Source organism: Cnephaeus nilssonii (genome assembly GCF_951640355.1).
Source record: "Cnephaeus nilssonii genome assembly, chromosome: 10".
Taxonomy (NCBI): Eukaryota; Metazoa; Chordata; class Mammalia; order Chiroptera; family Vespertilionidae; genus Cnephaeus; species Cnephaeus nilssonii.
This window is the reverse complement of record NC_137081.1, coordinates 48236250-48262355: the sequence shown is the minus strand read 5'-3', so window position 1 is coordinate 48262355 and position 26106 is coordinate 48236250.

Below are 26106 nucleotides of genomic sequence, written 5' to 3'. Positions count from 1 at the left end.
TTGATAGGCTGCCTCCTGCATGCCCCCTACTGGGAATCGAGCCTGCAACCCGGGCATGTGCCCTGACTGGGAATCGAACCATGACCTCCTGGTTCATAGATCAATGCTCCACCACTGAGCCACACCAGCGGGGCAACTTGTTTTTAATGTTATTTTAAAATTCTATAAAAACCACAGCAGAGTAAATATGTCAATGAATTATTGGCAGAGATAGCAAATGTCCATCTGAAAAATGTATTCGAGAATATATGAACCTTCCCAATGCTGAAGACCAGTTCAGCATACACTTAGTGGACTGATAGAGATGTCATGAGCTTTTTAGTGACATGGCTGATGCCACCACCAATTTTCCCAAGTCCAGAGCTGGTGTGATTTGATTGTATTAGCTATGACACATTTTAGTGTTAAGGTGTCATTAGTCCCCGTTTCCCAACCATAAATGAAAAGAGGGGCTTAAATCTATTCTAAATTGAATTATTGCCAAGACACCACTTTAAATTGGTCACGTGTGATTTAAGGAATTAAACTTATATGAATGATTATCTCCCAACCAGCTCTTGAAATTAACTTTCTATTGCATTTTATATTACAGACAGAATTGCTCTGGTGGTAGTTAATGCCTTTTCATTAATCTCAGAGGATTCTGACCAGGATTTGAATCCTGGTGAGAGTGATCTCTCTAGAAGCCCCACTTTCTCTGTCCATAGCAGAAGGCCTCTGTATTTAACAAGGCTGGTCTTTTGCTAAAACATCCAAAGGCACTAGAGTAAATCTGCTCAGCACACATATTTCTTTTACAATGTTATCTGTCTAAAACCTGATAGTCCTGTCCCAGGTAGAATATGATAAAAATGTAATTAAAAGCAATTCAATTCTTAAGTCCTCTCTCCATCAAAGAACCACAAATACTAAGCCCACTCAGTACACAAAACGGCACATCCCATCTAATAAAGACGGAATATGCAAATTGACCATCACTCCACGACAAAGATGGAGGCGCACTCAGCCACTTAGGAGGGAATATGAAAATTGCCATGACAAAGATGGCGGCGGCCGGGCCGGGATGCTCCGGGCCTCTGGGTAGCACGTGAGCGCAGGCGCAGAGCAACCAGGACAGGCGGGATGCCTGCTATGAGCGGGGGGCGGGGAGGGGCAGGGGGTGGAGGGAGCTACAGGAGGGTGGCAGGGCCGGAGCAAAGGCGGAAGGCAGCAGCCACAGCGAAGGCCTGGGTCCCAGGTGCCGGAGGGAAGCTGGTGCCGGCAGCCAGGGGAAGGAAGGCCTATTCTTGCATGAATCTTCGTGCATCGGGCCTCTAGTTCTGAAAATATTTTGTTCAGCCCTCTCACCTCCAACATTTTCCAAACATCAAGAATGTCTCAAAGCTTCTTTCTTCCTCTCTATGAAAACATCCTCCCGCCAAAACTATCCACCAACCCTGACTGCTCTTCCCTCTCGGCCTCTGTGGCTTCCCTGCTGAGCCCAGAGCTTTCTCAGGAGAGGCATCTTGGGTTACACACTTATAATTCAACATATTAATATCCTTTCATTCAGTACATACATTTTAGGGACTATAATTTGCATGGCACTTTGCCAAATGCTGCAGGAAAATAAAAGACAAAATTATTTCAGTACGTAAAAACTGTATAATGCATAAACCCCACTTTATTCAATGTCCAGTCTTCCAGCACCAAAACATGTGAATGACACTTGAAACAGGGAGAGTTGCCAAAACCAGAGGTTACAGAGATGTAATACGACAGGTTCATTTGCTGACCAAGGTAACTAACTTCTTTTACTATTGACTGGCAAAATCTAAAACAAAAACAAAAACACATGCCCTTCTGCTACTACAGTCAAGAATCCCAAGAGAAATGGCAGGAAGTGGCAAGAAAATTAAAATGAACACCAGACAAAAGACAGCCCAGAGCAGGAGAAGTGGATATTAGCGGCGGCTAGGGATGCATTGAGAGGTAAATGCCTTTGGTATTAAGCAGTTAGGAGAGCACAGCAGAAATGGCCTTGAAGAAAGAAAAGAATTATAATGGAAGGAAGTTCAGAATCAGGGGCCAAACCTGCCTCCAAGGAGACACAGTGCATGTGCAAGCACATATGTCTCCACAGTGTGAGCAATAGGACCGTGTCACCCGGAACAGCGCTGGCCCCGCACGGCACACTGTCATGCCAGAAAGCTAGCCTAATGTTGCCAGATCTTCTGGTTCTTTCAAGAGAAGCCAACAAATCTGATATTATGTGAAATTTTTCAGTTTTTAAATATTGGCCCAGCCTTATAAAATACTGCACAGAATCTGATGCCATATACGTAATGTTTAAAAACAAGAAAACACCGAACACAGTCTTTGAATAAATACATACTGAGTCAAACGTGGGTCGGAATGATAAACTCCAAATGCAGGGTAGTCGTTACCCCTGCAGAGGAGAGGCAGGGGAAAGGCACGCACAGGGCTCCTGTGGCACCTGTAATGTTTTATTACTTTAATAAAAATCTGCAATAAATATAGTAAAACGATAAGGTTTGTTAGACTGGTTGGTAGGTCCATACGTTATTACACTGCTGTTCCTACTGCTCTGTATGTGCGAAATATTTCACAATTATAAAACAGTGATACGGCGCAAGCCAAAGCTTTGTAGTCCACATCAGACCCGTGGAACACCGTTTCGCAGCCTTTGCCCACACTCAGGTTAGACCAGGGGGAACTGCACTTTGGTCATTCCCAAAGCAAAGCACAGGCGCTCCAAGTGTTTTTCAGCCTGGCTGGGCATCAGAACCACCTGTGCGGCCTGTTAAACGTCCTCCTGTCTGCCCTGGCCAGGTGGCTCAGTAGACTAGAGCATTGTCCTGGACACCAAAAAGTGGCAGGTACGCACATACCCAGGTTGCAGGTTTGAACCCCAGTCTGGGTATGTATGGGAAGCAACCCAAGGATATTTCTCTCTCACACTGATGTTTCTCTCCTACCCCCACCCCCTCCGCCCATTCCTCTCTGTCAACAGTTACTTCAACTTTCTTATTTCAAAAAAAAAAAAATCAATTAAAAACCATATCCCTTAGATGAGGACAAAAATGAAAACAAAACAAAAGCCCCCAAAACAACAAAAATCTCCTCATGCCTGGGTGTCACCTATATTCTACTAAACCTTAACCTGCATGTAGAAACTGGGCATCTAGATTGTTCTGATGTGCCGCCAGAGTGGAAAATAACTGTGATCGTCCTGAGAACATCATTGTGACACAGGAAAGCCGCAGCTAGATAAGCAGCTGAGTCAGGAGCTCCCAGCGAGGTGACAACCTTCAAAGGCTCAATGCTCATTGGTGGCTTTCCTGAATTAGTCACAACAAACCACAAGGAATGCAAAATACCCATTAAAAGGGACTCAGGATTTTTGAAATAAGAAAGTTGAAGTAACTGTTGAAATAGTAATTATTGTTTTTAAATACTGTCATCAAAACAGAATAAAATAATATATATTGCTTTATTTTAAAGAAACAAACCATGTGTCAACCATGTGCAAGCTATCTGCATGGCACTGTAGGATGATGGAAAGATGAATGGGACATGCCCCTACTCTCAAAGGAGATTAACAGCTAATGGGGACAAATATGTAGAAAATAATTAGTCCATCAGGGATCGGGAGGAAGACTACTCACGTGAGTCAGGTTATAGTTTTGCCTCAAAGACTCCAAAACTAGGACATTCAAATTATTGGACTGCAGGGTCCTATTTTAACCAGTGTTTGGTGGCCTGGGTTTGGTAGAGAGACCCCTGAGGCTCGGAGAGAAGAGCAGATGAAGAGGAAGGACCACTGAAAACAATCAAAACTTCAGACGTTGTTAATATATGAAGGGTTCAAAAATGAGAAGTCTTGAAAGAATGCTCTTACTATAAATCAATCAGATGTATACACAAAATTAAACTTTTTCCTTGATATGAAGATATTTTTTTCTTTGATACAAAGGAGACATCAGTGTAACTTTCTCTTTCAGAGGCCCACATGTGAACAAATCATCTATATATATAAAAAGCCAGTGACCGGAACGACTGGAACGACCGGTCGCTATGACGCCCACTGCGGCTGGCCAACCGTCCCTATTGGGGGTGGGGCCAGCCAGCCAACCTCCAGTGTCTCCTCCGCCCCCCTCCCCCCCACCGCCCTCATCAGCCCCCATCAGGGCAGGCTGGCCAGACCCCACCCGAGCATGAATTTGTACACCAGGCCTCTAGTGAGTGAGTAAGTGAAATTGTAATCCTCATAACAAATTAATGTTGGATCATATATTGTTTTAGGATAACTTTTAGAAATGTCTACAATTTGAAGCATTTCCTTTTACAACAATCCCATAGCTACAGGTTATGAAGACACTGTAGGGAGCATTTTCGATTCCTAGCCTCCATGATTTTCATCTAACCTGATGTAGATCACAGTTTGTGCATTTTTATAGATGGAGTAACGGAAGGTCACAATGGTTAAGTAACTTAAACCAAACCCTAATCACAGCTTATCTGTAGCTGAGCCAAGATTCAAATTTGCTCTGTTCAACCTCAAAACCTGAAACTTACATTTCTCTATCTTTTGACAAAGACATATTTACTATCATTACATTAAAACTTAAACAAAATCATATTAAATTACATTACAATTTAATTTTAATTGAAACTGACTACGGATGTGCTATGTAGTTTAATGACATTTAAAGCAAGAAGGTAGCCCTGGCCAATGTGGCTCAGTTGGTTGAGCATCGTCCTGTGCACCAAAAGGTTGCCGGTTAGATTCCTGATTTTGTTCTGGATCCGTGGTAGGGGGCGTGCAGGAAGCAGCCATTCTATGTTTCTCTCTCTCTCTCTCTCTCTCTCTCTCTCTCTCTCTCCCCCCCCCCTAAAAATCAATAAAACCAGAAGGTAAGGCTGTATAGATAGCCAGGAAACAATCACCAAGAACAGAGCACAGGACAAAAATATTCCATAGGTACCTCTATTCCTCCACCCAAATATTATGATTATTAGTTCCAAAACTATTTTTATGTACCCTGACAACACTCTGTGGACTACAGCCATTGTTAATATGTTTTTAAAATGCTAATGTAACTCTTAGTTTGAATTATCAATATAAATAATTTATTAGTTTGATCTCCAAATCAAGTAAAAGCCATATAACAGTATTCCAGTGGTTCATTAACTAAATGGAGCAGTTAATTCAGTCAATAGTGATTAATCTTCAAATCAATTGTTCATCAGATACAAAGGGTAGTGGTAAATATAAGTAATTCAAGAGACTAGAAACGACCAGGTAATATTAAAGAACTTTGAAACGTATTTCAATAAATAACCCAATCATTTTTTCATTTTATTCATTTAAAATTACATTAAAACATAATAGAAAACTTTGGAAGAAAGAAAAATTATGGTTTTTTTTTGTGTATTATTTTCAAGTCATTTAACTCATATCTATATTATTTGAATATTGAGAATCATAGAAAGCTTATCATTCTGTGTTCCTGGGGCTGAGCTGTCAAAGCAGGTTGGACACTGCCTTAACTAACTGTGTACATAAAGAATGGACATTACTTTATCCTCTCTCATGAAAATGTGTGGCCCATTTTGTATTTTCCATAGATATTGTATGGGCTTAATTCAGTGAGTGAGATACTCCCCATACTAAAAGAAAGTTCTTATGGAGGTGATATCATGTCAAAAGTTTGTATTGGCACAAACATTTTAACAAAAGATAGAAAGAATGTTTATTGTGAAGTGGAAAGTAGCAGCCCAGTAACCGAAAGGGTTCATATATCTATTGACAGAATTAGAAATTCGTTCTTTCAAATAAGCAATTAACCATGAGAATAGTGGCTGATGACAAATTTAGATTATGAAAGTGCTTCATTTAAATAAATTCTTTTCCTTTTGAATACATATACAAGTTACAAAATTTTAAGGTGGAAAGGGTATAGAGTGAAAACTGAATCTCCCTCCTGCCCTTATTTTCTACTCAAGTTGTTCTCTTTCTTAGAAGCAACTACTATTACCTTGTTCTTGCCTCCTTCAAGAGATACTTACGCATTTACAACTATATTCACATATTGTCTTCTATACTAACTATAATATACACACTGATCCCTAACCCCATTTTTTTCACTTAACAAATGTCTTGGAAAGGATATCATGGAGTCCTAACTTTTTTTTTTTTCATTAACCTACATCTTATGCTATCCATGCTTCTTTCTTTTTTTCACTGAGGTATAGATTGCATCTACTAAGATGCACAGATTCGATTTGATACATTTTGAGAATTGAACACACAGTATATAATATTCAATAATTATTCTTCTTAAGAACTAATAAGTAGTCCATTGACTGGATGTGCCATGATTGATTTAACCAGACCTCTATTGATGGACTATTTTGCTGTTATAAACACAGTTGCAGTTAATAATATGTATACATATGATATTACATGTGTTCAAATATACTTATGAAAAAATTCCTAGAAGTAGGATCTCTGGATCACTATTAATTTAGAAGGATTTTGACAAATTACTTGCCATAGATGTTGTATTAATTTATACTCCTGCTAACAATTTTGAAGGCTACTTTTGCAGTATATTGTGGTTATTAAACTTTTTGATCTTTGATCATCAGGTAGATTTAAAAAGTGTAATTCTAGCCTTAATTTGGTTTTTCTTATTTGGAGGGATACTGAGCATCTCTTCCTATATTTAAAAGACCTGAAACAGCTTCCTTCCAAGAGAAAATTTGAGCAAAAGCAAAGGTACTGTGAAGACTGTGTCATGCATTTGGAGGGATGAACAGATACACAGAAGACTTGACATTTATTTTGACCTTTCAAGAGAAGCTGGACAGAGTAATGTGTTTTGTTTTGTTTTGTTTTTTAGGACAATAGAAACTTGAGGAAACTTGATATTTCCAGTATGACCCAAAAAGAAGATGCCAAAATCTCAAGTGGAAAACTCCAAGAAACCAAAGATCTAAGAAAGTATGCCTGCCTGAATCACAAGTGAAGACAATATCAATTTGTTTCTTCAACATCAATGGTATTGTCCATGCTGAATTAATCTACAAGGTCAAACAGTTGGTCAGGCTTATTATGCAGAAATTCTAAAACATTTGTGGGATCATGTGCTTCACAAATCATTGTTTGATCATTTTATTCACTACACTTTGCTCTGAACAACTTTGGCTGGTCTTTAAAATCAGAGCTACTCTAAGAAGAAAGTAATCATAAAGAAAAAGAAAACCACCCATTGAGGATATTCAAATGAGTGTGACTCCAGTTCTAATGGCAATTCCAACAGAAAAGATTAAAAATACCTGAGGCATTAGATTCCACATATGACTGAGGTCATGTGATACTTGTCTTTCTCTGACTGGCTTATTTCACTTAGTATAATACTCTCCAGGTTTCTCCATGCTGTCTCAAAGGGTAAGAGATCCTTTTTTATTGCTGCATAGTATTCCATGGTGTAAATGTACTCCAGCTTTTTTATCCACTCATCTACTGATGGGCACTTGGGCTATTTCCAGATCTTAGCTATTGTAAATTGTGAATAGATCCAGAGACATGGAAGCATGGAACAGACTGAGGGGAAGCAGGGGTGGGTGGGTGGGAAGAGATCAGCCAAAGAACTGGTATGCATATATGCATAACCCATGGACACCGACAATAGGGTGATAAAGGACTAGAGGGCAAGAGGCGAGGGCAGGCTAGAAGGGGTCAATGGGGGGGAAACGGGGGATATATGTAATATATACAACAATAAAGATTTTTTTAAAAAAGAAATAAAATACCTGGGACAATAATTGAAATCCTTACATAGCTCTCAATTTGACTTATATAAAGGAAACAATATTCCCTTAGATTTATTTCTTATTTTAAATTGGTTCCATTTCTGGATAATTACATCATTTATGCCATGTTGATCTATCCATCAGGAATACTTAAAATCCTTTGACTACCCCCTCTCTCTCCAAAAAACTATTTCATGGAACAATAGAGTAATAGAAAGAACATCATTGTTTAATTAGTTAGACTCCCACTTCTTAGCTGAAAAATATGGTTAAAATTGTTTCTCTTTTCTGGGCTTCAGTTTTCTTTTTAGTTAAATTTAGATAACATATTGCACTGCCGGATTAACCAATAAAGTATCTGGCATATAGTAGTCTCTCAATAAATGCTGGTTCTCTTCCTCCCATCTGTATCTAATTAGGACTTTATTGATAGACCTAGAAGTAGCAATTATAAACAAAACTCTTAAGATTTCAAAATACTGGTTATGAAAGATTTAAGTTTCAAATTAAGAGGCATTTTCTTTTACCAATACTTATGATAAAAAGCAAAATCTTAAGTTGAACACTTAAGGGAAAATAACGTATAAGGACATATTGTCAGAATACATTCTAACTAGTTAAAAAGAAAAGTGATTATTACAGGATATTAAAAGCTTCTCAGATTTGGGGGTTAGGAATAAAGGGACTGAGTCTGGATTGAACTTTCAGAAAAGATTCCAATAGCTATATTGCAGGACTGGGCCACCGTACTGGGTTGAATAGTATTCCCTCACAAAATTCATGTCTTCCTGAAATGTGACCTTATTTGGAAATAGGATCTTGCAGATGTAATCAAGTTAAGCGGAGGTTGAAGTGGGTGAGAGTGGGCCTTAATCCCATGGCTGGTGTCCTTAAAAGAAAACAGGAGTGACACAGACACAGGAGAGCAGCACATGGGAAGCTGGAGGCAAGGATTGGAGTGAGGCATCTGCAAGCCAAGGAATTCCAAGAATTGCCACAACCACCAGAAAATAGAAGAGGCAAGTAATGATTGCCCCCAGAGCCTTAGAGAGAGCATGGCTCTACGGATGCCTTGATTTCAGACTTCTAGCTTCCAGAATTGTGAGGAAAAAAAATTTTTTTGTTGTTTTAAAAGAACCAGTTCACAGTACTTTGTTAGGGCCGCCCTAGAAAACTAATACAGGCACCAAGGGAGCTGCTGTAGCATTTGCAGTCAGGGATTCTCCAGTTCCAGAACCACATTTCTATCTCCTTAATTAATAAGACTAAAGGATCAGGAAAGTACCACAATCAAGAAAACACAGGATGGAGGAACCGGCCATGGTCAGGAAGTGTCATTACTGCTGTTGGCTCCAGAGTTGTGCCAGAGCTGATACAAACAGTCCACACCTTGTCATAACAAGCCAGGGAGTGTTTTTTGAATAGTGGGATTTTAGCTAACACTGACAAAGAAAAAGAAAATTTCTCTATCATTGTTTCTTTTCATCAGTGGAGGGGGAAAAAATGCAGCAGAAGAACAGCCAAGGTTTCACAGTGGTAAGAGCATCTGATTGATTGATCCAAAATCACATCCAGAACCCTAGCTGCAAGGGAGTCTGGGAAGTATAATTAGTTTTCCATCCTCCACTGTACAGGAAGATAGAATAGATATTGACCACCAATCCATCATATCTACTACATAGAGTTTGTGAAATTCTTACTTGAATTAAAAAATGACCAGCATTAGATTTTTTAAATTACTTAATTTTTGGGACCTAGTTATCTGAATAAAACTAAGATTGGAGGTGATCTCCAGGATATTCTCTGTTTTTTAAAATTCTGACTATTTTAACCATGTATAAGTCTGTACATACAAACATATTTTCTACTGGCATACTAGTATATCCACATAGTTTCCAAGACTTTCTTGAGAAAAGATACTGGATAGAAATTCCACAGCACTTCTATGCTAACACTTGGTAAATTTTCAAAGAACCACATAAAGTAGATTTACTTTGTAGAGGGGGAAAATTTGTATATGAGTGTGTGTGTGTGTGTGCGTGTGTGTGCGCGCGCACGCATATGTGTGTAAATGTATTGTGCATCTAAAGTCAATTAAATTTTCTCATGATTAGGTAAAATTTCTAATGATTAGGTAAAAGCAAACTGGCAGAAATTCAATGCAAATGGTAAAGATTGACAATGACATGAAATCTGCTTGATATTTTTGTCTGATTCTGAACTCATATTTACTTCCCACATTCCTTTATTTCCTAAAATGAATCAGGCCTATCAAACTTTTCATGACTAAGGTTTTCCAAATCTAAAAAAAGAATTGCTAAGTTGCGGATGTACCTTACCATTTTGAATAAATTATAAAAGTATATATATATATATATATATATATATATATATATATATATATTTGTTTTGGCTAATCCTCACCCGAGGATTTCCCCCCCCCCCCCCATTAATTTTTAGAGAGAGTGGAAGGGAGAATGTCTGCCTTGCCCCGGATCACCTTGCCAGAGCTCTACAAGGAAGAAGTACTCATTTCAATCTGAAGTGACCTTTAGTTTGCGTTTTCTGTTGAACCTAATATTTAACTAAATTGTTGGGGTGGGGGCTCGGTGAAGGGAGGTAAAGGAGGGAGAACATCTGTAATACTGTCACCTATAAAAATAAATAAATAAATTATAAAAGAAATATGAGCATGAAATTAATAAGCCCACAATGTCAATCTCAAAGTGTATCAGAAAAATATCCTGGCAAAACATAATATATTAAGTAAAGGAACTACTGACATTTAAAAAAATAAATGGTGTCTGAATAGTTAAGTCTTAGCTGTACCCTTTGTTCCAGTTTGATGAAATCCAACTGTGTCTCATTTCTGTGGTTACAAGATTATAAACAAGTGGTTGCCTTCTCTTTATCCTGCCAGTGTCTTCATACATCTAATTGACCAAGACATGTTCTCATAAATGCACTAATTTTGTACATTCTGTTTGTATTGCCACATAACTCATAATGTGCACAAAAATACATAATTGCATAAGTATATGCTTATAAACTCTGTAAGCAAATACATTTATGTACTTATCATTAACCTAACACATTTTTCTTCTGATCAGTATTACCCACCATTTCCATCTGTCACATGAATGTAAATTTCATCTCTTCCTGTTAAAGTAGTCTGCCTTCATCCCTCTCCTCATATCCTGAATCAATACTACTCCACAACAATAAGCAATATTATGGGCATACCTCTATATATTATAAATTCAATCTCATAACGTCCTCTCTAAATTTTTCACCATTTGTGGTTGTTAAATTGCATGTTGACCAACAATTAATATTCAAAGGAAATGTATACTTGATCGATGTAAATCTTTATGTGCATATATAAGTAAAAATATATATATAAACTTTAGGTTATAATTTTATCTGATAAGAAGCTTTGAAAATAAAATAATCTGTACATATAAGTATTCATGTGCTAAATTAAAATTACTCTTTTTAGATGTACTTGTATGCTGGTGGCCACAATAATACAATAAACAAGGAACACCACTGGAAATTAGGGATGGGAAGCAGTAAGTTTAAATCTATACATGCTCTGTTTCTCATTAGCATTATTCTCAGTTCCTGTTTTTTTGTGTGTGATGACAGGGGTAAGTGGATTTTTATGATATTCAACTGTTTACCTGTGAAGTTTTAGCTACATCTCCCAAGAATGAACTGTTTATCCAAAAAGCTTGAGTGACCAGAAAACTTCTTAAACTTGTTTATTAAAGAAAATGTTCCTGGTATCTAAGTCATAAGTCATATGCTAGAGCTAACTCATACTGGCTTGTGAGAATCAATTGGGTATATATGTCTTACCACTTTGCCTTTAGTAACTTTACACTGTTAGTGTGAAATCACCCATGATAGGAGTTCTTACACCACAGAAATGGGAAAACACTACAAATCAGAGCCCTTTTCTCCCCCTGGATAGCTGGTTATAAAAAATTTACCAGCATACCACTTAAGGTATTTGTTGTAAGAAATTGCATTTGCTCCCTTAGTTGTAAATAAACTTATCACACTTGTGTTAATTAATTCATCATTCTATCTGCTGATTTCTTATTAGACATTGAACATTTTCATTCTCTCTCTCTTATTCATGTAGAAAATTGGGACCTCTGGCAGAGCTGATTCAAAACATTTTCTGGATCGGCTGGTGTGGTTCAGTGGTTGAGTGTCGACCTATTAACCAGGAGGTCTAGGTTCGATTCCCAATCAGGGCAAATGTCCGGGTTGCTAGCTTGATTCCCAGTTAGGGGGCGTGTAGGAGGCAGCTGATCAATAATTCTATCTCATCATTGTTGTATCAATGGCTCTCCCTCTCCCTTCCTTTCTGAAATCAATAAAATATATATATATATATATATATATATATATATATATATATATATATATATATAAGTTTCTGTATATCTTTGGAATTATACTTGAAATTTTTTCAATTTCTCCATTTCCTTGATAAATTTTTTTCTAATTCATTAGATGGAGGTATATTAAATATTCTCACTAGTGGTTTCACTTTATATCTGTCAATCATTTATATATTTTAAAGGTATATAATTTGGCATATAAATTTTATTAAATATTATATTTTTGTTGTGGATTTTACCTTTCATCAATATAAAATGATTATTTGTTCCATTTAATTATTTTTATCTTGAGTTCTACTTTGATACAAATAATGCCACTTTTTCTTTCTTTGTTTTATCCTTTGCCTGTAATTTTTGAATGGTACTTTCTGAGTCCTTTCTGTGTTAAGACTAACACTTCCCCCCCCCTGCTACCACCCCCCCCCCAGTTACAAATATTTTTCTCTATTCTTTACTTTTTTCTTCTACTTGCTTTCTTCTTTCTTTCTAGAATTCTTGTTAAACAGATATTGAATCTTTAAGTTTTGTCTCTAATCTTTTCTTTCATCATTTAAAATTCCTTTTTCTTCTTCCTTCTAAATTCTGAGAATTTTTAAACATGTTTCTACTTCCCTGAATCAATATTTTATCATATTTAATTTGTTTACTTATGTCATACTAGAGGCACGGTGCACGAAATTGTGCACCAGTGGGGTCCCTAGGCCTGGCCGGCGATTAGGGCCAGTTGGGGCCTTCCTGCCGGCTGCCAGACGGGGAAGGGACCACGGGAGACGGGGAAGGGACCACGGGAGGTTGGCCGGTGCAGGGAGGGACCAGGGGAGGTTGGCCAGCTGCAGGAGGTTGGCTGTTTGAGCGCACTGACCACCAGGGGGCAGCTACTGCATTGAACTTCCCCCTGGTGGTCAGTGCACATCATAGTGACTGGTCGTTCTGGTTGCTTAACTTTTATATATATAGATAATTATATCATATTTTATAACTTCTTATTTTTTATAACTCAGCAATTGGGATTTGCATTTCCAAGAGCACTTTCCTACTCTCAATGAGTTTTTTTTCATGATTACTTGTTATAGTTTCATTAATATGTTGTCTATGAATCATGTTGTAAGTCAAGTATGTCAAACTCACAGCCCATGGGCCGCATGCGGCCTACAATGAATATTTTTTGCAGCCCAGTCAATATAACGGTATGTAAGAAATGTTTTCATAAAAATTTTATAACTTAATTTTTACAATATTCTGTTATACATTATATATATATATATATATATATATATATATATATATATATATATATGCCTAAGTGACCGAACAACTCTGCTCTGCTTCTTTCTTATTCCCTTTGGGCCGGTGGGCCAGTGGGGTGAAGGTGCAAATGCAGGAGGAAATGCAGAAAGATTCACAGTGTCCTATGGTTAAAGCTTAGAACAAGCATACTGTCACTTCTGCCCACTGGCCATAACGAGTCACATACGGTGAGTTCAAAGTCAAAGGCAGGAAACACAGTCCACTGGCATTGAGGCCATGGCAAAGGTGGGGTTTCAGGAATGGGTGAAGAATCAGGATCGATAATGGAATCCCACTCAGGGGTGAAGTCATCATGCAAATGCAATGCTATGGAGGAAATGCATATATCAAGACCTCCTTTTAAGCGCAGTATTGTATGTGTTTGAAAAGGATGCTTTGTTACAAAATTGTAGGGGAGGAAAAACATTCATTTTCCTCTACCCATCTTGTGTTCTCTGGCTGGGGCCCTGTAAACTCTAGACTAACAAAAGACATTAAGAGAAAAAAAGCAAAGAGAAGTTTATGAACATGCTTATACGCGGGAGCACTGAGTGATGAATAACTCAAATAGGTGGTTAGAACTTGAGCTTATGTAGCATCTTAAGAACAATACGTTTTTAGAGAAGTGACAGAACAAAGAAAAAAGACTGGGTGTCTAGGGCTGCAAACTGTAGGAGGACAAATTTATGGGAGAACTAATGGAAGATGAGGGCTGGTTACTAAAGTTTGTTAGGCAGTTTCTTCTGATGTCATTGTCTCTGGGCTGATAAGGGTCTAGAATTGTCTCTGTTGACTAATTTTTATCCTTCCTGGTAGAGAGGGGAGTGAGGACACCTTAACAAACTAATGTTCCAATTTTAGGCAAATAGAGAGAGGGGAGAGAGTTTTTCTTTCTCCTCAGTTGCCTTAAGGTCAAAATAACCCTTATGCCAAAGTGGCATATTTTGGCGTGGCGTATTCTGCTATCCTTCAGAACTTAAGGTTTGAGATGAAACTTCCGAAGGACTTGTATGTGTATAACTAGTTGATTACTAACCTACATTCCAAGGAAGGGTATTGGGTTAATTGCAGTATTTTATTTTAGAGATTGAAATACGTGAGTCTCGACCAGAGCCAAATGATTGGGAGGAGAAAAATGAGATTCACTACTGCTATCACCCTCTGCTTTTTATTCATGGGCTGTTTTATCATCTATAAATAGATGAACAACAGAAATTCAGTGTGATGGGACAAAACATTTCAGGAGAGCCCAGGGCTCCACATACTCTGTTCCAGCCTCAGCTAGAGAAAGCCTCGCTGTGGAGTCACCAGCCTCAGGAGCTCACTGTGTTCCAGAGAGGAACTGCAGGGCTCAGATGTGTCTCCGCAGAGCCCTGCCGCCTTACAGTCTATTATGTGGCAATTCCTCAAACCATGTAAACCAATTAGCATTTTTGTTTGTTTGTTTTGGTCTGTAATCACACAGCATTCCAGCTAAGGTCTAACCTGGAAGCAGAAACCATCTGAATATTTAGAGTCTTGAATGCAGAGAAGGCATTATCCACAGAAATAAAAAAGCTGAGAAGCCATAGTGGGGACACGAGAGCAACCCAGAGTTTAGCAACAGCAGGAAGCCTCTGCCATATGCAGGCTGGAGTGGGTGGTGTCACAAGGGCAGGACGCAAGGTCACCTGAGGGAAACTGGGCTCACACTGGGTCTGACGGCCTGGAATCCCCCCATCCCCACCCAGGGCAGCTGCTGGAAGAAACGTGCCAAGGCAGAGGGTGAAGGAGACAGAGAGCCTGGCCTCTCCCTCTTTCAATCCTCTAAGCTCCTTCACACCTCCTATCAGCTGAACACAGCTGTCAACAGCAGCCACAAGGAGCCTGGGACATCCAGTTGACAGCCAGCCTCCCTCTGCACACAGAGAGCAGGGATCTGGGGCAATGGGTCTGGGGCTGGCAGGCTCCTTCTCCCCATCCATGCACTTTATTTATTTCAGTGATGGGCAACCTTTTGAGCTTGGTGTATCAAACTTCGCCAAAAAACTGAGCATAACTCGGGTAGTGTGTCACTTTGAGGAAAAAAATAACTCCAAGACTCTAGTCGCAAATGTTTCATCCTCAGGAGCAGCAAATGTTTCATCCTCAGCATGCGGCCGTGTGTCATCAGAAATGGCTACGCATGTCAGTGCTGACACGCATGTCATAGGTTCGCCATCACTGATTTATTTACTAGAGGCCCGTTGCATGAAGATTCGTGCAATAGGCCGTCCTTCACCTGGCTGCCGGCACCGGTTTTCCTACAGCACCCGGGACCCAGGCCTTCGCTCTGGCCAGAGTCTTCGCTCTGGCTGGAGTCTTCGCTGACTCTGGCCAGAGTCTGCAGACTTCTCGCTGACTCCGGCCGGAGTCTGCAGTCTTTGCTTCGCTCCGGCCAGAGCACCACTCCTGTAGCTCCCTCTGCCCCCCATCCTTCCCCTCATAGCAGGCATCCGTGCCTGGAGCAGCTGGGGGGCTGGGCCACCACCATCTTTGTCCTGCTGATTTGCATATTCCCTCCTGATTGGCTGGTGGGTATCGTGGAGGTACAGTCAATTTACATATTTCTCTTTTATTAGTGTAGATTTTTAAAAAATAGTCTAGTATTTTATCTTTTTATTCTTTGAAATGAAACTTTAATATACAAATATGATCTTTAAGGTAACATCTGTTTATGGTAAAAATTTCAATTATAATATTCAAGTTATATAAAGTTAAAAATCCCATCCTTTAAAGATGTCATGAGAATTTCTTGACAACTTGTTTCCTTTTCTTTTTTTTTTTTAATTTCTTTATTGATTAAGGTATTACATATGTGTTCTTATCCCCCATTCCCCTCCCCCCCCCATTCCCTCCACTCATGCCCTCACCCCCTGGTGTCCATATCCATTGGTTAGGCTTATATGCATGCATACAAGTCCTTTGGTTGATCTCTCCCCCTTACCCCAACCCCCCCCTCCCTTCCCTCTGAGGTTTGATGATCCATGCACTTCAAAAAGCCCGGTGCCCTCCCCAGGATGTCTATGAGTTTCCCGGGACACTTGTTTGGCTCTGAACTCCCCTTTTGTTGGGTTTAGAGATCATCTCCACCTTCTAAATGTGTTGTTCCTATGGGCCCAGATAAAAACTTTTCTTAATTTTCATTAAACAAACAAAATGATAAAGAAGACTTATGAGGCATTTGTGAGTACATCTCATTCTGTGAAGATCTACAGAGAGATTGACCGAAGAGTGATACAATTTTTAAGTAAATATTATAAAATCTTGTGTTTTTAAAATTTTGGTTTGGAGTGTAAGAAGACATAACCCTTTGTATTAAACAAAATTGGATTTCTATAAACTAATTCCCCAGTCTTGGTACTAGGAAGCTAGTTCTCTTTCTAGGTGCCCTCTTCACTTCAGCGACCAGAGGAGATTGTAATTGAGCAGAGAGCACTGCTAAAAGGAGGTTGCCGCAGCACAGAAAGGACAGTCCCTCAGGATGGCTCTGCATCAACTCCAGTCAGGCAGGAATCGGGGAGATTCTTAGGGGTTCCTCTACGGTCGTGGGCCAGTCAGCGTTTGCCAGGACTTTTCTAAAGAGACTGTTAGGATCCAGATTTTTGACACTGAGTAAAGAATTAAAAGCTAAAATTTCTTAACCCTGGCCAATGTGGCTTAGTTGGTTGAGTGTTGTCCTATGCACCGGGAGATTGCTGGTTCAATTCCAGGTCCAGGGCACATGCCTGAGTTGTGGTGTGGATCCCTAGTGGGGGGCTTGTGAGTAGTGGCGATCAATGTTTCTCTTTGATTGGTCTCTCTCTCTCTCTCTCTCTCTCTCTAAAGTTGGTGGGAGCATATTAAGAAAAATAATATTTCCCACTCTTACAAAGAAATCCCTTAAGATAAATTAAACTTACTTAAATAACAATTGCTAGGGAAGAATCTTATTACAGACCTAGTGTTAAATCAGAATTTAAGAAAACCATCTTTACGGGCAGGAAACTTAAAAATCTGTTCTTTGTCCTAATGAAGCATTTGCAGAATACCTGAGAGGCTCCTCTAATAGTTAAGTTTTTATGTAAAATCAGGGGGCCCTAGGGTGTTTGAAATGGTTGGAATGTGAGTTAGTATGTCTGAAAAAGGTGTTTAAAGTCCATGAAAAACCAGGCATCACAAGCCTTCCCACCCCTTCATTATTCGCTATGGAATTTAGGGTAATAAGCTGACTGACTTTGGAAGGAGTCAGAACAAAATATGGTAATGTTTGGTAGACACTCATCTATAACATTGTCATAGAAGCTTTGTTCTTTGAGTCAGGCTTGGTATGCTCCTTTGGTCAACTACATTTCACAAAGACATTCTGTGAGCCCATGGAATGTCCAACATCTCTGTTCTATTTGCCAGGTCTCTGACTGATCTCACACATTCTGTGAAATATTTTGTCATTATTAAGAAATATCGGTCACGTTCATCCTAAATAGTTTCAATCTAAATGTAAAATGTGATAGGTATTAGCTTTTCTTACTAAGCTTCTGTCGGTAAGATTTACTATTGTTTTTGGAGAATAGAATTATAGTATTGGCATATTTGCTTTTTAATCAGGATTAAAGTGCATGTAGCTATAATTTTTAATCAACATAATGCTACAGTTATATAGCATCCTTTCTACATGTAAGGCAGTTTGTTTTAGAGTGGAATTGTTTTGATCCTCAGTATTATACCTAACTGAAATGTGAATTCTGTGTGCTCTGTATTGTTTTCAATTTTCTAATGAACAAAAAATTACATGTAATATCTTTGGGCTTTTTCTTCTATGCATTCATGCATTCAGTGAACCTGTTATGCTTTAGTTGCATGACATTAGAGGGTTTCACATGTGCATTTATGAAAGTATTGCATTTCACATTAAGAAGCCAAGTTCAACAAATAAAAATTATGTTTCAGTGAATTCAATGTAATATTTCAATGGAAAAAATGAACAAATGGATAGTCTGTAAGAAATGAGTAAAGAAGTTCAAAAGATGAGGAAAAATATGTTCTATGTTAAGATAGTTTTGGACATTATTCTCATTATCTCTATAGGTTCCTTTTGACCCTTAGAATTTTTCTGATCTTCAAGAACATGCAAATCTCTTGCCAGCATATAGTACTATGGGGATGGAAGGTACAGCCATATTTTTAGATTTTTGCTGCTTCTCCTGTTATCCTATATAATAAAAGGCTAATATGCAATTGTCTCCTCTACTGGGAGTTCAACCAGAGGGTGGGGCCGGTTGGCCAACCGCCCACAGCCCATCCCCTTGGCCTGCCCGGGACCCCACCCGGGCCTCTAATTCCTATATTAGTTTCCGGTATCTTTTCCAAAATAAGGGTTCTAAAAATCTGTGTAATATGGCCTGAGATTGCTTGCTTCTTTTTCAATAAAATGGTACTATCAGCTTTTTAATGTGTTACTTGTCTCTTTTTCATAAGAAGAAAAAGAAAACAAGATGCAGACAGATCACTATTTGCTGTTTGAGTTCTCTTCAATGGGAAGTAACTTCATATTTCTATGAGATCTTCTTTCAAAGCCAAAAATATAATTCCAACTTATTAAATGAAATGCCCTAAGGAAAATATAGAAGTAGAATGTTCCCAAATTCCTGGTTTTTAACTTTATCACAAGTATACTTTTTTTTTACTTAAAATCCTTTCCTCTCCAAATTTCTCTACAAATAAGTATTGATTGACAGATTAGATTTAGTAATACTGCCTTCTCTTTTCCTAAGAGAGCTCTTCTACTTACATTTTTGACAGTTAAAAAGGACTGCTTGCCAACATTGTCAATAGATGAGTAAGGAACTGTGTTCTTCTATACAGTTTTCCAGTCTCCTATTTCCCTTAATTTTCCTTTTTCTTTTCTCTTCATGCCCATTGTTCTTATTGAAATCAAACAATTAAAAATGACAAGCAATTGTCTGTCTTCCCTCTATTAAGTCCATTTGTGCTTTGCTTAGTTTTGTAAATTCATTTTTTACAAAAGGATGCAAAGGACCAGCCCCAGAAGAAAATGGGGATCCAGTCCTACAATCATAAGGAAATGAATTCTTCTGACCACCTGCACGAGCTTAGAAGGGGACTCTGAGCTCCAGATGAGAAAGTAGCCCAGATAGGCCCTTGATTTCAACCTAATGAGACACTGAGCAGAGATCCATTTGAGCTGAACCTGGCCTTTGGACCTACAGAAATGGTGAGATAATAAACTGGACAAATAGGTGTACTTTAGGCTGCTAAGTATGTGGTGGTTTGTTATGCAGCAGTGGCCAACTAATACAATGTTCCAGGCTCCCCTTGCAATTTCCCTGTCCAAGCCCTGAAATCAGCCATTTTCTCAAGGAGTTTTTTGACCAACAATGAGAAACCTGGCTATAATTACATATAAGTAATAATAAGCATGGCTATAATTATATGTAATACACGGACACACACATACATACTCTATATTAGAACAAAAACACAAACCCATCTCTCTTTTTCCTTCTATTGCATATACCTTTATTCCTCTTTTTCTCTTATATAACCTTTTATTTTTGTCAGTATTTAATGGTTACTTTAATGATATCTGTTGTTCATGTAAAATTAATAAACATATTCAAATATTCTCATTCCCTTTTCAATGAACCAACTTTTAATTTAATTGATTTTTCTCTATTGTTTGCTCTATTTCTATTTCACAGATTTCCTCTTTATTTATTTTCTCTATTTTTAGCATACTTTGCTCTTATTTTTATAGCTTCTTAAGGTAAAATCTTGATTTGCAATAAAAGCTCTTTTTTTTCATGTAAGTATTTAAAACTACAACTTTCCTCTTAGTCATTACTAATCCCATAATATTTGATATGTCATGTTTTCATTATCATTTGGTAAAAACAGTTTATAATTTCCTATATGATATTTTGACTCATGATTATTTAGAATATATGTTTTCATTTCCAATATTTGGGAAATTTTGCTGGGAATAGATTTCTAGTTTAATAGATTTCATTTTCTTTTGGCATTAAAAATGGCCGTCCATTATCTTTTGGGTTGCATGGTTTCTTTTAGGAAGTCAGTGATATTCTTATCTTCACACCCCTGTATGTAATTTGTCTTTTTTCTAATATTAATAATTTTCCTTTATAATAAATTTTTTTCAGCAATTTGATCATGATGTGTCGTTGTCTTGGTTTTCCTGCCTGGAGTATGTTGAGCACTTTAGATTTCTGGGTTAACATTTTTAATTGAATCTAGAAAATTTCAACCGTTTAAAAATATTTTTTCTCTTGGAAGTGATGGATACATTTATGGCAACCTATACTGTAGTGGTAATTTAGCTTTACTCTCAATACAGAGCCTTTCTGGGCCACTACTGAATGCCCAGTTGTTCAAGGATGTCTCTCCACTCAGGCTCAAGTACAGAACTTAAATGTCTTCTAGTTCTGTGGAAACACTAGTGTTTCTTCAGTTTATAGAGCTCCATGGTTGTCTTTGCCTGGCTCACTGAGTATCACCTTATGCATCTACAGATTAATTTCAGCCAATTCAAGGAATCCCTATGAAGAGTTCTGTGTAGTTCCCTTTTCTTTTGGTTTCTGTGCCACAAATTCTAGCTGTCTCAGCTTCCCTAATCTCCGATGATGTCATCTTAGCTCAATGAGACTATTGTGTTTTTGCTTTGGTTCTCCCTTCCTACCCTGTGGCCTGGAAGGAGCCTCTATGCAGTAAATCCGGGTAATTGTAGGGTTGACCTTGCTTGTTTTCCTTCTCTCAGGGATAACAGTCCTGTACTGATTATAGTCCCGTATCTAAAGATAGTCATTTCAAATATTTTTCCCAGTTTTCTAAGTGTAGAAACAGATATCATTAAAGTCCTGTACCAATCAATACTCCATTGTGGCAAAAACCTGAAGTTCCAAGACTAAATTTTTAAACCAGAAAGTTTTCTCCCAAAAGGTATCTTATAACTTTAAAAAGTATTTTAAATTATTTTTAAATCACCAAAGGTATATTAAAGTAAGTAAAAAATAAATGGGAGAATTTTTCAAGGTACTTAACTGTGGCTACCTTTATGGATTTACGGAGGTTGATGAAAAATAAAACTTTAAGACCCAAGTAGTAATTATGAGTTCCTGTCAAGATTTTTCAGTATATGTCCCTCCCATTTTTATCTCTCCCTTCATCCTCCATAGATAAGCCACTCATTAGCTTTTTAAATTATTATTTTAAAAGAAACTGTTTCCAAAGGAGTTTACATTTAGATAGTTATTTGGAAAACGTTTAAATATACAAAATGTGTCTTAAAATGTTCTCTAAGTAGAAACTGTATTAACTAGATAATTACATGGTTTTAGAATAAATGTAAACCTTTGCAACTTCCCTCTATCAATCTAATAATAATAATAATAATAATAATAATAATAATAATAATAAAAAAAAATAGCTAACACTTACATAGATTTTATTATGTACAAGATAACCCTAGTATTTCCCATATGTTAACTTGATTAGTAAGCCTATGAGATAAATTTTATAATTTATTCACTCTACAGATGAAGAAAAAGAGCTAAAGAAAGATGAAGTAATTTTTTCAAGGTCACACAGCTATAATGACTTAAATGTATTCTGAATAAATTTTGGAGAAGGTACCTCTGTCCCAGCCAAAAAGCAGAGTTCTTTAGATGATGTAATCATTTAAATTTACAATCCCTTTTGATTGCTGGCTCAAGGCCCAAACTCATACTCATCCCTAAGGAAAATCTTGCCAGATTAAGTCAACTGGAGTGTTGCCTGCATTCATTGTATAAGACTCATATCATCATAAATATCTTGTAACTAAGGCCAAAATTCAGGAGAAATGTGCTCATTCACATCAACAGTGTTACTTGGGTTGAAAAGCTGTTTGTTTGTTTTTTGTATGTTGTTGTTAGGTTTTTGCTAGCATCACAATAGTTTTATTTGAGATATTATTCGCGTCTGTTTAAATGAAAACATTCGGGGTTAGTTCATTAACAGAATTTCATCTGGTTGGAGATTGAGAGACTTGGTAAGTAGATGTATTTTTGTGAACTTTTGGTAGGAGACAAATCTTTCTTTCAGCACATAAAATCTTAATGCTAGAATTTGCTCTGTGTTAAAAGCCCCTAGCAGAGAATTGCTCATCTCATTTAGTAGAGAATTTACTGATGGAGGCAGAAAGTAGTGGCTAAAAGAGGAGGAAAAGAAGGTGCCCCTGGCAAAGGTAGGAATTCAAGCTAGGAAAGGGGTGGCCTGGAGACATTTACCTTCTTTTCCAAGGAAGGAAGGATTTCCTAGCTCCCTGGCCCAACCAGAGCATGTTGGTTTTCATTGACAATCAAATCAGAAAGAAGTGCCACTTTGGCAGGTTAACATCTCTGAGAGCTGAGTTATGGTAGTAGATTGGATAGATCTATGGGTTCTAGTGACATGGAGACACCACAGACCTGGACTTATCTGGATACTGAAAGTTACTCTACAGGGCCCTGAGCCCCAAGGGCCTCTGTAGGGTAGTTAGCACTCCTTCCTCCGGCATTTCCTCCCATCTGAGACCTGGCTGGCATGGCTGAGGACGTATATTGATGATATCTGACCTGAAATGCACTACTGCCTGACTGACGTGGCCTGACTTGGTGCAAACACACGTCCTCTGCGTATAGCCTCTGAGCATTGAAACAAAACAAAAGAAAATTAAACAAAGCATGGGTGCCCCTTTCCCAACACGTATGGCTAAAAGTAAAAACCATATTAAGCCACAATATGTACATTTTACATCAAAGAGAAATTAAAATAGATTTTCCGGGATTTTCAGATTACAATATTTTAGATAAATTAATTGAAGCTGAACTTAACTTTTATTCTCTTTCTCACTCATTTTTTGATGCACAAGCATGTTTATTCTGCCCATTCAGTAATTCAGCATAGCCCACTAGCCAGCTCAAATGTGAAAGCTTTTTTTCATACCCATCTTTATTTTAGTTTCGAACTTGCTTGCCAGTCATTCTCAAACGTACACAAAATTTAATTTTTGTATGAGTGTGTAGCTATAGCTAAGACAATAATACTTACTTTTGTAAACTTTTAGAAAAAAGCCCAAAGAGAATTACTTTGACTCGTTTGCCTTTTATCATCGTAAATACCCTGTAACTGAAACCGGGATTTAGACATGGGAGCAGCAGACTGTGGGGATAGGGGGGGCTGAGTGAGGCCTTGCAAACACCATCTAAAAGCATATTTTGGTAAACATTTCTCCTAGAAAACAATAAAATTGAACAACAAAAAACTTTTATGTTGTACTGGGCAGGGAAATATTTAAGAGCTACAGGTAATAAATAGGTTACAGAATACTAGAAAACATAGTGAGAAAGCATTGAGACATTATGTACATTAATGTCAAACTGATATATTTATAAATTTGTGACAATAGTAATCTGTGTACAAAAGTAAATATAATTTTATAACTATAAAATAGAGGAGTTACATTTCTAAGAAAAGCATGTGTCTGAAATGAGTCCAATATTTCAGATCACTATCATTTAAAAAGTCATTTTATGACAATCACAGAAATATTTTAAAGTAACAGAACTATTTTCCAAACTCTAAGTCAATTTTAAAAAATCTCCATTGCAATTTTGAAGATGGTTTAACTCATCTGAAAATAGGACAATTTCACCATGAATTTTAACACATATACCAAGTCTATTCTGTACAGAACCATGTACAGAAACCAGTTGTAATGAAGATCACACCTAATTAATTAAACTGAACACTTCATTTAGAATTTAGTAAACAAGAGGTCCATATGTGCAAATATGCTACTTGTGGAGATATTATGGGTTTAAAAATTGTTAACACAAACGACAAATGCTGGCAAGGATGCGGAGAAAATGGAACCCTTGTGCACTGCTGGTGGGAATGCAGACTGGAGCAGCCACTGTGGAGAACAGTATGGAGTTTCCTCAAAAAACTAAAAATGGAACTCCCATTTGACCCAGTGATCCCACTTCTAGGAATATATCCCAAGAAACTAGAAACGCTGATCAGAAAGAATATATGCACCCCTATGTTCAGAGCAGCACAATTTACAATAGCTAAGATTTAGAAACAGCCTAGGTGCCCATCAGCAGATGAGTGGATAAAAAAACTTTGGTACATCTACACAATGAAATACTACGCTGCTATAAAAAAGAAGGAATTCTTGCCATTTGCAACAGCATGTATGGAACTGGAGAGCATTATGCTAAGCGAAATAAGTCAGTCAGAGAAAGATAAATATCACACGATCTCACTCATTTGTGGAATATAAAGAATATAAACTGATGAACAAAAACAGATCCAGAGACAGAGAAGCATCGATCAGACCGTCAAACCTCAGAGGGAAGGCAGGGGAGGGGAGGAGTAAGGGGGAAAGATCAACCAAAGGACTTATATGCATGCATATAAGCCTAACCAATGGACACAGACACCCAGGGGGTGAGGGCATGAGTGGAAGGGGGGTGGAGGGGCAATGGGGGGATAAGGACACATATGTGATACCTTAATCAATAAAGAAAAAAACATTGTTAACAAAAATTATAACTTAATAGAATTTAAATATCTTTAAATTTTAGTTATTCAAAAGTCTTTTAAAATTAACTTTACTGTTTTAATACTTGAATTAAGTTTTATCAGCAGGTGAATATATCCAATTATTTACCAGTTATTTGGGTCTCTTGCCAACTGGAATATTTCTAAATGTAGGGCCTTTATACAAACACATCGGGGGTAAGCTGTTCAACTACAGTTGCCTATGTCTTCATGAAATAAGTATCAAACAAGTAACATCAAGTATATTTTTTTTTCCCCAGGTAAATTAAAATTGCTTAAACCCCTACATGCCAGATCAGAAAGGAATCCTATAATACACTCTCGGGGCTCTCCCAACCCCCATCCAAAACTGTGCTGGTTTTTCATCCAACAAAGAGGTCTATCTGTTTTCACTTCTACCTGGGGAAGAGCTTTGTGTCTTAAGATCTGCTCTTGCCTTGTAATCATTGATCCTTGCTACAATACTGTCCCTCTTGAGTGAACACTTGACTCTCCACAGCCTGAGGAAAGTCACCCTGAACCAGCTTCTGCCTCAGGTCACCCTAAACTTCCAGAAGAGGCCCTATCCGGGGCGGGGGGGGGGGGGGGGGGGGGTTGGGCTTGACCCAGGTGCCTTCTCTGGGTTCCCAAGACATCACTTAAGTGCCCATGCAGCTAAGTTCTTCCGCCTAGAGGTGCTATGCTTAAGCTGATTAGAGGGTCAGCCCATCATAGAATACACAACTACTATCCCTCTTTCCTGTCTCAGAAATTCAGGGAGGCTGGGGAGGGCTTGGCCAGGCTCGTTTCTTTCCCAACTCTCATTCCACACCCTTCATCAGAAAAAAAGCTGGCTGCCTTTGAGAATGACCCAATATTTAATGCGAAATACTTTCTCTGCTCCCCTGATCAGTTCTCCTGCTCAGATAACCCAAGGTAATATCTGGCCTCTATTTTCCTAAAGCAACAAATAAGTAACTAC